General features: G+C 39.4%; 1 protein-coding gene and 1 non-coding gene across 2 annotated transcripts in view; one reads left to right on the forward strand and one right to left on the reverse strand.

Annotated features, from left to right (window-relative positions):
• The window catches only part of Znf157 (zinc finger protein 157), a 33,170-nt gene that overhangs the window by 3,079 nt on the left and 18,958 nt on the right, over window positions 1-11,133 (forward strand). The window lies entirely within an intron of this gene.
• Window positions 2,478-2,550, reverse strand: Trnam-cau. The gene has a single exon. It is a non-coding gene; the product is annotated as a tRNA-Met (tRNA).

Below are 11,133 nucleotides of genomic sequence, written 5' to 3' on the forward strand. Positions count from 1 at the left end.
TGTGTGTGTGTACTAGGGATTGAACTCAGGGGCACTGGACCACTGAGCCCCATCCACAGCCCTATTTTGTATGTTATTTAGAGACAGGGTCTCACTGAGCTGCTTAGCGCCTCACTGTTGCTGAGGCTGACTTTGAATTCTTGATCCTTCTACCTCAGCCTCCCGAGCCACTGGGATTACAGGCGCACCTGGTTGTCTGTAGTTTTTACCTTTTCTAAAATGTCAATGTAGTTGGAACTATATACTATTTAGCTTTCTCAGACTGGGTTCTTTTTTGTTGTTGTTATTGTTTATTGATTTTTTAAAAAAATAAGTGACAGTGGAATGCATTACAATTCTTATTACACATATACAGCACAATTTTTCATATCCCTGGTGTATATAAGGTATGTTGACACCAATTTGTGTCTTCATACATGTACTTTGGATAATGATGTCTATCACATTCCACCGTCCTTGCTAATCCCTTGCTCCCTCTCTTTCCTTCCCGCCTCTAAGACTGGGTTCTTTCACTTAGTAATTTATATTTAAGGTTCCTTCATATGTTTTTGTGACCTGATAGTTCATTTCTTCTTACCACTGAATAGTACTCCATGGTATATATGTACCACAGTTTGTTTATCCATTCCCATATTGAAGAGCTTCTTGGTTGTTTCTAGGTTTTGGAGATTTATGAATAAAACTTCTCTGATAATTCTTGTGCATGTTTTTGTGGACCTAAGTTTTCAACTTAACTGGTTACACAAGTAGGAGCATAATTGCTGAGTTATATGGTAAGATTGTATTTATTTATTTGTTTGTTTGTTTGTTTATTTTATTTATTTTGGTGCTGGGATTGAACCCAGGGCTTTGTGCATGCTATACAAGCACTCTACCAACTGAGCTATATCCTCAGCCCTATAGTAAGATTTTGTTTACTTTTGTAAGAGTATTGCCAAACTGTCTTCCAGGGGTTTTCAGCATTTTGAATCCCTTCCAACCACAAATGAGAGTTCCTGTTCCTGAATATCCTCATGAGCATTTGGTATAGTTGGTATTCTGGATTTTAACTGCCCTAATATGTGTGTAGTTGTACCTTACTTTTAAAAATGTTTTTCAGTATTGGGGATGGAACCCAGGGCCTCATATATGCTGGAAACTGCTCTACCACTGAGCTACCTCTCCAGCTCTCTTTAAATTTTATTTCAAGTTTCTGAGACTGGCCTTGAATTTATGATCCTCTTGCCTCATCCTTCCCAGCAGCTGGTATTGTAAGCATATGCCACCATACTCAACTATATCTTATTGTTTTAATTTGAAATTTTCTAATGATATAGTACATAATATCGAGCACATTTTTACATGCTTATTTGCTATCTGAATGTCTTCTTTGGTGAGATATCTGTTCAGACCTTTGCTTATTTGTGTGTGTGTGTGTGTGTGTGTGTGTGCGCGCTGTTTGTAGTACTGGGGATTAAATCTAGGGCCTTGTGCATGCCAGGTTTGCTCATTTCTTAATTATTATTATTTTCTTGGTACTGGGGATTGAACTCAGGGATGCTTAACCACTGAGCCACATCCTTAGCCCTTTCTTATATTTTATTTAGAGACAAGATCTTGCTAAGCTGCTGAGGCTGTCTTTGAACTCAAAATCCTCCTGCCTCAGCCTTCCAAGCCATTGGGATTATAGGCATGTATTACTGCACCCAGACTTAATTGTTTTTTTACCCCCTCAAATTTATTCAATTAAAGGATAAGACACAGTTTGTTTGCCTTCTTATTGTTGAGGTTTTTTAAAATATTATTTTAGTTGTTGTTGACCTTTATTTAATTAATTTATTTGTATGTTGTGCTGAGAATTGAACCTAGTACCTCACACATTCTAGGCAAGTGCTAAGAGTCCTTAATTTTTAAATTTTTAGGCAGTGCTAGAGATTAAACCCAGGGCCTTGTGCATGCTAGGCAAGCACTCTACCAATGAGCCACATCCCAAGCCCTTAAGAGATTTTTTAAAATATATTTTGGGTAAGACTTTTGCTGGATAAATGTTTTACAAACATTTCTCACAGTCTGTGCCTTATTGCTTCATTTTATTAATACTGTCTTTCACAAAGCAGAAGCTTTCTTTTTATTTATTTTTTTATTGATGCCAGGGATTGAACCCAGGGGTGCTTTACCACTGAGCCACATTTCCAACCCTTTTTATTTTTTATTTTGAGACAGGATCTTGCTATGTTGCTGAGGCTGGCCTTGAATTTGTGATCCTTCTGCCTCAGCTTTCCAAGTCACTGGGATATGGGCATGTGCTATCACACCTGGCATGAAGTTTTCAATTTTAATAAAGTCTCATTTATCAAATTCTCCTTTTGTGGATCATAGTTTTGGTGTTGTATTTAAAAAGTCATTGCCAAGCTCAAGATCACATGATTTTCTCCTATGTTACCTTCTAGAAGTTTTATACACACAGGTCTATGATCCTTTTTTTTTTTTTTTTCCGGTGGTGGTGCTGGGGATTGAACCCAGGGCCTTGTGCATATGAGGCAAGCACTCTACCAACTGAGCTATATCTCCAGCCCTAAAAATCCATTTTTGAGTTAATCATTATGAAATGTATAATGTCTGTGCTAGATTCTTTTTTAATTTTTGCATATCACGTTGTTCCAGCATAATTTGTTGAAAAGACTATTATTTCTTAGCTAAGCATGTAGCTCAGTGGTACAGCATTTGCCTAGTATGGGCAAGGCCCTGGGTTTGGTCATCCCAAGCATGGCAAAACAAACAAAAACTCATTATTTCTTCATTTCTTTTCTTTTCTGTTTTCTTTTTCTTTTTTTGGCACTGGGGATTGAACCCAGGGACACTTTGCCACTGAGCTACATATTCAGATCTTTCTTATAATATTTTTTTTATTTTGAGACACAGTCTCACTAAATTTCTTAGGGCCTCACTGAGTTGCTGAAGCTTGCCTCGAACTTGTGATCCTCCTACCTCACTTTCCTGAGTCACTGGAATTACAGGTATGCACCACTGTGCCTGGCTTGCTCTTGCTTTTTTGTCAAAGATCAGTTGGGTATATTTGTGTGGGCCTATTTTGGGGCTCTTTACCATGTTACATTGATCTATTCATCTATTCTTTCACCAATAATGTTACCAGAGTTTTAGGAAGAAGGCCCTGGCTCTGGGGGTCCCAACAGACTAGGCTCAGTCACATATCTCAAGATAACAATTGAAAAAACAAGCAATAGTGAAGGCAGGAAAGCAGCTTTTTTTAAATGGTATTGGATATTGATCCCAGAGTCTCACACATGCTAGGCAAGTGTTCTATCACTGAGCTACATCCCCAGCCCTTTTTAATTTTTTAAACATTTTTAGATATAGAGGGACATAATACTTTTATTTAATTAATTTATTTTTTATGTAGTGCTGAGGATTGACCCAGTGCCTCATACATATGAGGCAAGTGCTCCACCACTGACTGAGCTAAAACCCCAATTCCCTTTTTAAATTTTGAGATGAGGTCTCACTAAGTTGCCCAGCTGGCCTGGAGCTTGCAATCCTTCTGCCTCAGCCTTGGAGTACCTGGGGTTACAAGAATGCATCATGCTTTCCTAGGAAAGGAGTTTTTTAAATTAATTTTTTTTGCAGTAGTGGGGGTTGAACCCAGGGGTATTTTACTATTAAGCTACACCCCTAGCCGTGTGTGTGTGTGTGTGTGTGTGTGTGTGTTGCTGGAGATCGAACCCAGGGCTTCATGGGCAAGCACTCCACCACTGAGCAACATCCCTAGCCCCAGAACTTTTTATTTTTATTTTGGAACAGGGTCTTGGTAATTTATTTGCCCAGGCTGACCTCAAACTTGCAATCCTTCTGCCTCAGCCTCCTGAATGGTTGAATTCATGCCCAGCAGGAAAGGAGTTTTAATCAGTGTGGTCTCATTGAGAAGAACAGAAAAAAACCAAAGATCTGTCTATGAGGGACTGAGAAGAATTTTGAGGTTTTTCTAGAAAGAGAAATGAAGGGAAGGGTTAGGATTTGCCTAGCTAGGGGCAAAGCTAGATAATCTGTTCAGGTCGTGGTCTGGTTGATTATTATCTCAAGATGATCAGGCAGGGTCTTGATGAAGATAAGAAAATTGCTGTTGCCTGGATTATAGTTACTATTATTGTAATAAGATATTTATCCATCGGACTTGTTTTTCCTGGTGTCCAAGAAGAAAATGACTGAGGAGAACTCAGAAGGAAAAAATAAACATGTCAGAGAGGCAAGATGGAGTCAGGGAGACAAATTGGAGTTAATTAGGACAGTGACTAGAGGCCCTCTTTCAATACTGATGTCTTTATTATTTAATTGAGCATTATAGTAATTTTTTAATACTATGTCATTTATTCTTTTACTTTTCTGATACTGTGGAAGTGAAGCCATGGGTGCTTTACTACTGAGTTCCCAGTTCTTTCATCTCACTAAGTTGCTGAGTTCCTTGCTAAATTGCTGAGATTGGCTTTGAACTTTCAATCCTCTTGCCTCAGCATCCCAAGTCAATGGGATTATAGGCATGCACCACCACAGTGGCTGTAGTAAGTCTTAACGCTGGCTAGCATCTGTACTGTGAGTTATAGATATATGTGGTTTGGGAAGAAAAAGGCTGAAAAAGCAGGGATGAGGAATCTTTGATTCTTGGTTGGTATCATGGCAAAATTATTCAGACTCTTGTTAAAAACAGCAAGGAAGACTTTATTCAGGACTTTTGGAATAGAAAAGATAAATCAAACTCAACTCTGTATGCAGTAGAGACAAACGGGGATTCATGGCCAATGGTCAGTGTGGTGAAGGAATAGATAGAAAACTCTTTTTTGAAAAATTTTTAAGTTGCAGTTGGACACAATACCTTTGTTTTCTTTATTTATTTTTATGTGTGCTGAGAATCAAACCCAGTGCTTCACACATGCTAGGCAAGTTCTCTACTACTGAGCCACAACCCCAGTCCCAGAAAATTCTTGAGAAGAACTGGGTTAGGTATCAAAGATGGAGGAAGAGGAATTTGGTTTGATTATCAATGATAGGAGAAGAAAAACTTGATTGGGTGGGCAATCGTTTCTAAATTGGTTTGTCAATATTCTTGGTAAAACTGGGTTTGTGAGTCCAGAGATGAGGCCTAGTCCAGAAGAGGGCTGTGAGGATCCTGACTAAAGTTTGGTTAAAGAGTTTGTCCTTGACAGTGGTCATGTAATCACCTATGATATTATTAGTCTGCCCTAATCTTGTATTGTATAGGTGACCTGGCTGCATTTCTACCCTTCTCTAATTTTGTCTTTGAGGGTACCTGAAGGCCAGAATTTCCTCTTTAGGTGGGTTAACTGAAAGTAATTAGATCTAAGACATGGGAGCCTCATTCACTCAGGTACCAAAATCCATTGGTGAAATCCTAACTTGGGCTACAATTGGATTGAGAGAATATAGAAATACAAGGGTTGATAGGATTAAGGGGGACTTTATGATGAAAATTGACATGCTCAAATGGGCTTTACCTGAATGTTCTATGGATATGGATATTATGTCTGATTGGGGAACACTTGCCCTACCTGGCATCCTAAAACCAAAACCTGTTTCAGCAATCCTAATGGAGCTACACATAGGAATGTAAAGGTTAATGGGATCAAGGTAAAAGTGTGGGGAAGAATTGCTCTATTTGAACAGGCTTGATGACAAGTAGTGGCATCTCTTTTACCTAAATGTATTATGGAGATGGACATCATATCTGATTATGGAATGTTTCCCTTCCTTGGTATTGTTAATTCACCCTTTAAGCAGTATTACTTGAAGATAATTACTTGGAGATACTAAATGGGAACCAGTAAAATTGTTCAAGCCCACAATGTATAGAATAGAACCCGGGTACTGGTATAGACAAATTCTCTGCACAATAGCCCTGTGTAGAATATGGTCTGGTGCTTATGATAAAAGCCCATGAGCGCCTCCCAGTGGTAACTACTAGGATTTTGGGCTAGAGAATTTCCATTTGAGGGATAGTTACTAATTTGCTATCAGATAGATATTAACTGAAACTGTCCCTATGACTGAAGGACATTAAGTAATTTTGAGACCTAAAATATCCGTGATGTCTTGACTGATGGAGAAATGCACTACTTCCAGAGGAATTCCATAATAAAATGGAAATGGTTTGTATAGGCATATGCTGCCAGGGGAATGGAGTTAGCATATTTATGAGCATCAGAAAACTCTTTTTTTCTTGGAATTGATATATGATGAGGTGGCAGATTCTGTTGTCACTTGGACAGTGTCCTAGTTTTCAGCTGACCAACAAAGAGCTGCTTGGTTTGTGGGTCGTAGTTCCAAGGTAAATGGACAGTATCCTGACTTGGAACAGTGCCACTGTGACTGAATAAAGTAAATGCAAATCACCTGAGTTGGGTGAAGTGCTTTATTACTTGCTAGCAATGATGAAAGAATTGAACAAAATTGAGAGCTGGCCATATAGTCAGGCAGAAGGGCAATGAAATACTGGCCATTAATGTCCCTGTGGAAATCACTATAGGAATTTGAGGGAGGCATGAAAGTGAGACACATTGATGCCCATCAGAAGATTCCCCTTCAGCATTAGAAGGTGAATAGAATCAACAAACAGATATCCTTATATGTCTGTTTGTAGTAGCCACTTGGGTCCATGAAATGAGTGGATATGGGAGTATTGCAGCAATTCGGAGATGGGAGAGAATCTACCTAGAGGAGTTGGTCCTGTGTGTGCCACACATGTATGGAAAATATTTGGAAAAAATTACATCTATACTAAACATGTATAGACTTTTTTCTTGTCATTATTCACCAAACAATACAGCATGACAACTATTTACATGGCACTTACATTGTATTAGGAATTTTAAGTAACCTAGAGATGATTTCAAGAGGCATTGTATATAGCTCAGCTAGCATGTGCAAGGCCCTGACCTTGATCCTCAGCACTGCAAAAAACAAAAACACAATGGAGGCATATAAAGGATTTTTGTAAATGCTATACCATTTTGTAGAAGGATTGAGTTTATGTGGATTTTGGTATTTGTAGGGGTACTATAACAAATCCTCTAGGAATACCAAGGGACAGTTATAATTCTTTGTGTACCCCCAAAGAAAAAAACACCAATAAGAACTGTTCTGTTTGCCAACAAAAGAGACAGAGACAGTAGATATCTATGTGGCAGATTCCCCAGGGGGACGATCCTGAACATAGTTAGTTGTCAAGTCAGACCATTGCTGGTAGCCCCAAGGGCCACAAATGGGTGCAGACAAGAATAGACACTGCCTCTTGATTTGTCTTTGCTTACTCAGTGGTATATTTAATGCTCTCAGTGCTATAAAAGATGCACAACAGAAGATATTGCACCAGTTTGGGCCCCCGAGTCACATTTCTTCTGACCCAGGAATGCATGTATTCCTGTGCAGTGAACTGCAGCAAGCAATTGAAGCCCTGGATCTTTACAACAGGAGTGGGAGGGGGGAGATACAAATATGAAGGACTGATTTTACACTTTTTCGCAAATGTTTGCTCATCTTCAATGTAAGAGGGGGAAAGGAAGTATCCCCATCAAATAGATTCTGTTTTTTTTTTTTTTTGATGGATGCAGGAAAGAGGATGGTGGTATGATGACTATGCTTTTCTCTTTCTTCCCCATATCACCTTGACTCTTTCTTCCTACCTGATGCAATGTAGCAGGACTGGGGCTACAACTAGGAGTGCCACAAGCAGGGACGAATCCTAAGCAAGGAACTGTAACTATTTTTTCTAAATATTTATTTTTTTATTTGTAGTTGGACACAATACCTTTATTTTATTTATTTAGTTTTATGTGGTGCTGAGGATTGAACCCAGTGCCTCATGTGTGCCAGGCAAGTGCTCTACTGCTGAGCTACAGTGCCTTTGATGGTGTTTTGATGAATAGATTTTGTTTTAATAGTTTGTATTTGAAACTATTTTAAGCTTATGTAGAAGTTGCAAGTACAGTAAAAATGCCTTTTTTTTCCCCTGAACCAGTGGGTGTGGGGGTGGGTGTCCCTAGTCCTAGCTGCTGCTTGGGAGGCTGAGGCAGGAGGATCCGTTGAACCCAGGAATTTTAGACCAGCATGGGCAATATAGTGAAACCTGACTCAAAAAAGACAGACAAAGGACTGGAGATGTAGCTCAGTGCTAAGGCTAAACATACTTAAGTTCCTGGGTTTGATTCAGCACTGCAAACAATTTTTCTTTCTGAATATTTGAAAGTAAGTTGGCAGCCTGCTGCCCCATCATTTCTGAATGCTTCAGTGTTTTCTGCGTGCAAAGACCTTCTGCATAACCCCAGGACACCAGCAAAATCAAGAAACCTACACGACTACCAGCCAGACCCCAGTCAGGTTCCACCTGTGGTCCCACTAGAGTCCAGTATAGCTAAGGATCCTGGTCAGGATTCCATTTAGCCTTCAGCAGGCATCACGTTAGTGTTCCTCAATAGCTAGAGTTCCTCTGTCATTCTTGGTCTTTTGTAACTTTTTGGAGATTACAGGGCAGTTATTTTATAGAATGTCCTTTGATTTGGACATGCCTGGTACTTCCTCAGGATTAGATTCTGGGTATTTATATTTGTCAGAGATGTCACAGAAGCCATGCTGTATCCTCAGTGCATCTGGTCAGGTGGCCTCTGATCTCAGTTTGTCCCACTAGCAATGACATTCACTGTGGTCACCTGATGAAAGCAGGTCTGCTAGGCTTCTCCACCATTAAGTTGCTCTTTTTCCCTTTTAATTCACAAGTAGTTTGTGGAGAGGCTTTGAGGTCAGATAAATATCCTCTTCCTCATTAAATTTTCAATTTACTCTTTTGTTTATATTAGTATGGACTCATGGTTCCTTCCTTTCTTCTATGGATTAAAATCTTTTGTTATTATTCTGATTTTTCCCATATTGGGGATTGAACTCAATGGCAGTCTACCATGGAGCTGCACCCCAGCCCTTTTAGTTAATTAATTAATTAATTAATATTTTGAGACAGAATCTCACTATGTTGCTGAGGCTGGCTTCAACATGTGATCCTCCTGCCTCAGCCTCCGAAGTCACTGAGATTACAGGTATGTGCTACCACACCTGGCTGGTTGCTTTTTCACTGTTGAGATTCATTCATTCATTCATTTTGGGGATTTAACACAGAGGTGCTTTGCCACTGAGCTACATCCCAGTCCTTTTTATTTTTTATTTTGATAGGATCTTTCTTAAGTTGCTTAGAGTCACACTAAGTTACTGGCCATGAATTTGTGATTCTCCTGCCTCAGCCTCACAAATTGCTAAGATTACAGGCATGTGCCACCACACCTGGCATCTGTTAAGTTTGTTTTTATTTTATAAAAGTTTTAAAAATTGAAGCCAGACCAGGTGGTGCATGCCTGTAATCTCAGTGACTTCGGAAGCTGAGGCAGGAGGATGGCAAGTTCAAAGCCAGCTTTGGTAACTTAGACCCTGTCTCAAAATGCAAATAAAAAAATGTCTGGGGGTTGTAAAGCACACCTGGGGTTCAATCCTCAATATTAGAAAAGATTTTAAATTAATAAATAATAATTGTACATTTTATTGGACACCAGGTGATAGTTCAATAAATCAATACAATGTGCAATGATCAGATGAAGGTAATAGGCATATCCATCACCTCAAATATTTATCATTTCTTTTCAGTGAGTTTTTTTTTTTTTGTGGTACTGGGGATTGAACCCATGGCTTATGTGCATGTGAGGCAAGCACTCTACCAACTGGGTATTTCTCCGGCCCAGACATTTATCATTTCTTTGTGTTGCAACCATCTAAAATCTTCTATACTGTCTACTTTAAAATATATAATTAATTGTTGTCAACCATCATTATTCTACTGTGTTATTGAACATGAAAAGTTATTCCTCTTTCCAGGTGTGGTGGTGCACTTCTGTAATCTCAGTGACTCGGGAGGTTGAAGCAGAAGGATTGCAAGTTTAAGGCTATCCTTGGCAGCTCAGTGAGACCCTGTCTCAAAATAAAAAATAAATATGGGAGCTGGATACAGCTGGGTACAGATGTACATTTGTAATCCCAGTGACTTGGGAGGCTGAGGCAGGAGGATCACAAGTTTGAAGTCAGCCTCAGCAACTTACTGAGGCCCTAAGCAGCTTAGCTAGACTCTGTTTCAGAATTAAAAAAAAAAAAATTGAAAAAAGGGCTGCAATGTAGATCAGTGGTTAGGTGCCCCTGGGTTTAATCCCTGGTACAAATAAATAAATGGATAAAATAAAATAAAATAATAAAAAGCAGGGGTTGTAGCTCAGTGGTGGAGCACCTCTGGCTCCCTGAGTTTAATCCCCAGTACCACAAAAAAAGTTATTCCTCTATTCCTCTTATCCAAATGTACCCCTATATTCATTAACCATCCTGTCTCCACCTATCCCCTACCTTCCTAGGCTCTGGTCACCACTATTTTACTCTTTCCTATGAGATAAAAAAATTTTTTTGGCACTAGGGATTGAACCCAGGGGCACTTAACCACTGAGCTACATCCCCAGTCTTTTAAAATTTTGAGGCAGGGTCTTGCTAAGGTGCTTACAGCCTCGTTAAGTTGCTGAGCCTGGCTTTGAATTTTTAGTCCTCCTGCCTCAGCCTCCTGAGTTGCTGTGGGATTATAGGTGTGTGCCACAATGCCTGGCTAGGTCAACTATTTTTTAGCTTCCCCAGATATGTGAGAACATGGGGTATTTGTCTTTCTGTGCCTGCCTTATTGCACTTAACATAATTAATGTCTTCTAGTTCCACCCATATTTCTTTTCTTTGTTTTTATCTTTTTACTTTTGGTACCAGGGATTAAAGCCAGGAGTGCTTAACCATTGAGCCATATCCCCAGCCCTTTTTATTTTTTATTTTGAGACAGAGTCTTGCTGAGTCACTTAGGGCCTCACTAAATTGATGCTGGCTTTGAACTTTTGATCTTCCTGCCTCGACCTCATGAGCCAGTGGGATTATAGGTGTGCACCACCGCACCTGGCTCTAGGTTTTATTTCTGAAAAAAAAAAAAAAGATTTTGGTAGCTTTTTTCTTGTTTTGATGGTACTGGAGATTGAAACTGGGTCATTCTACTGTGGAGCAACACTATATATA

This window comes from Marmota marmota, unplaced genomic scaffold, assembly GCF_001458135.2.
Source record: "Marmota marmota marmota unplaced genomic scaffold, marMar, whole genome shotgun sequence".
NCBI lineage: Eukaryota > Metazoa > Chordata > Mammalia > Rodentia > Sciuridae > Marmota > Marmota marmota.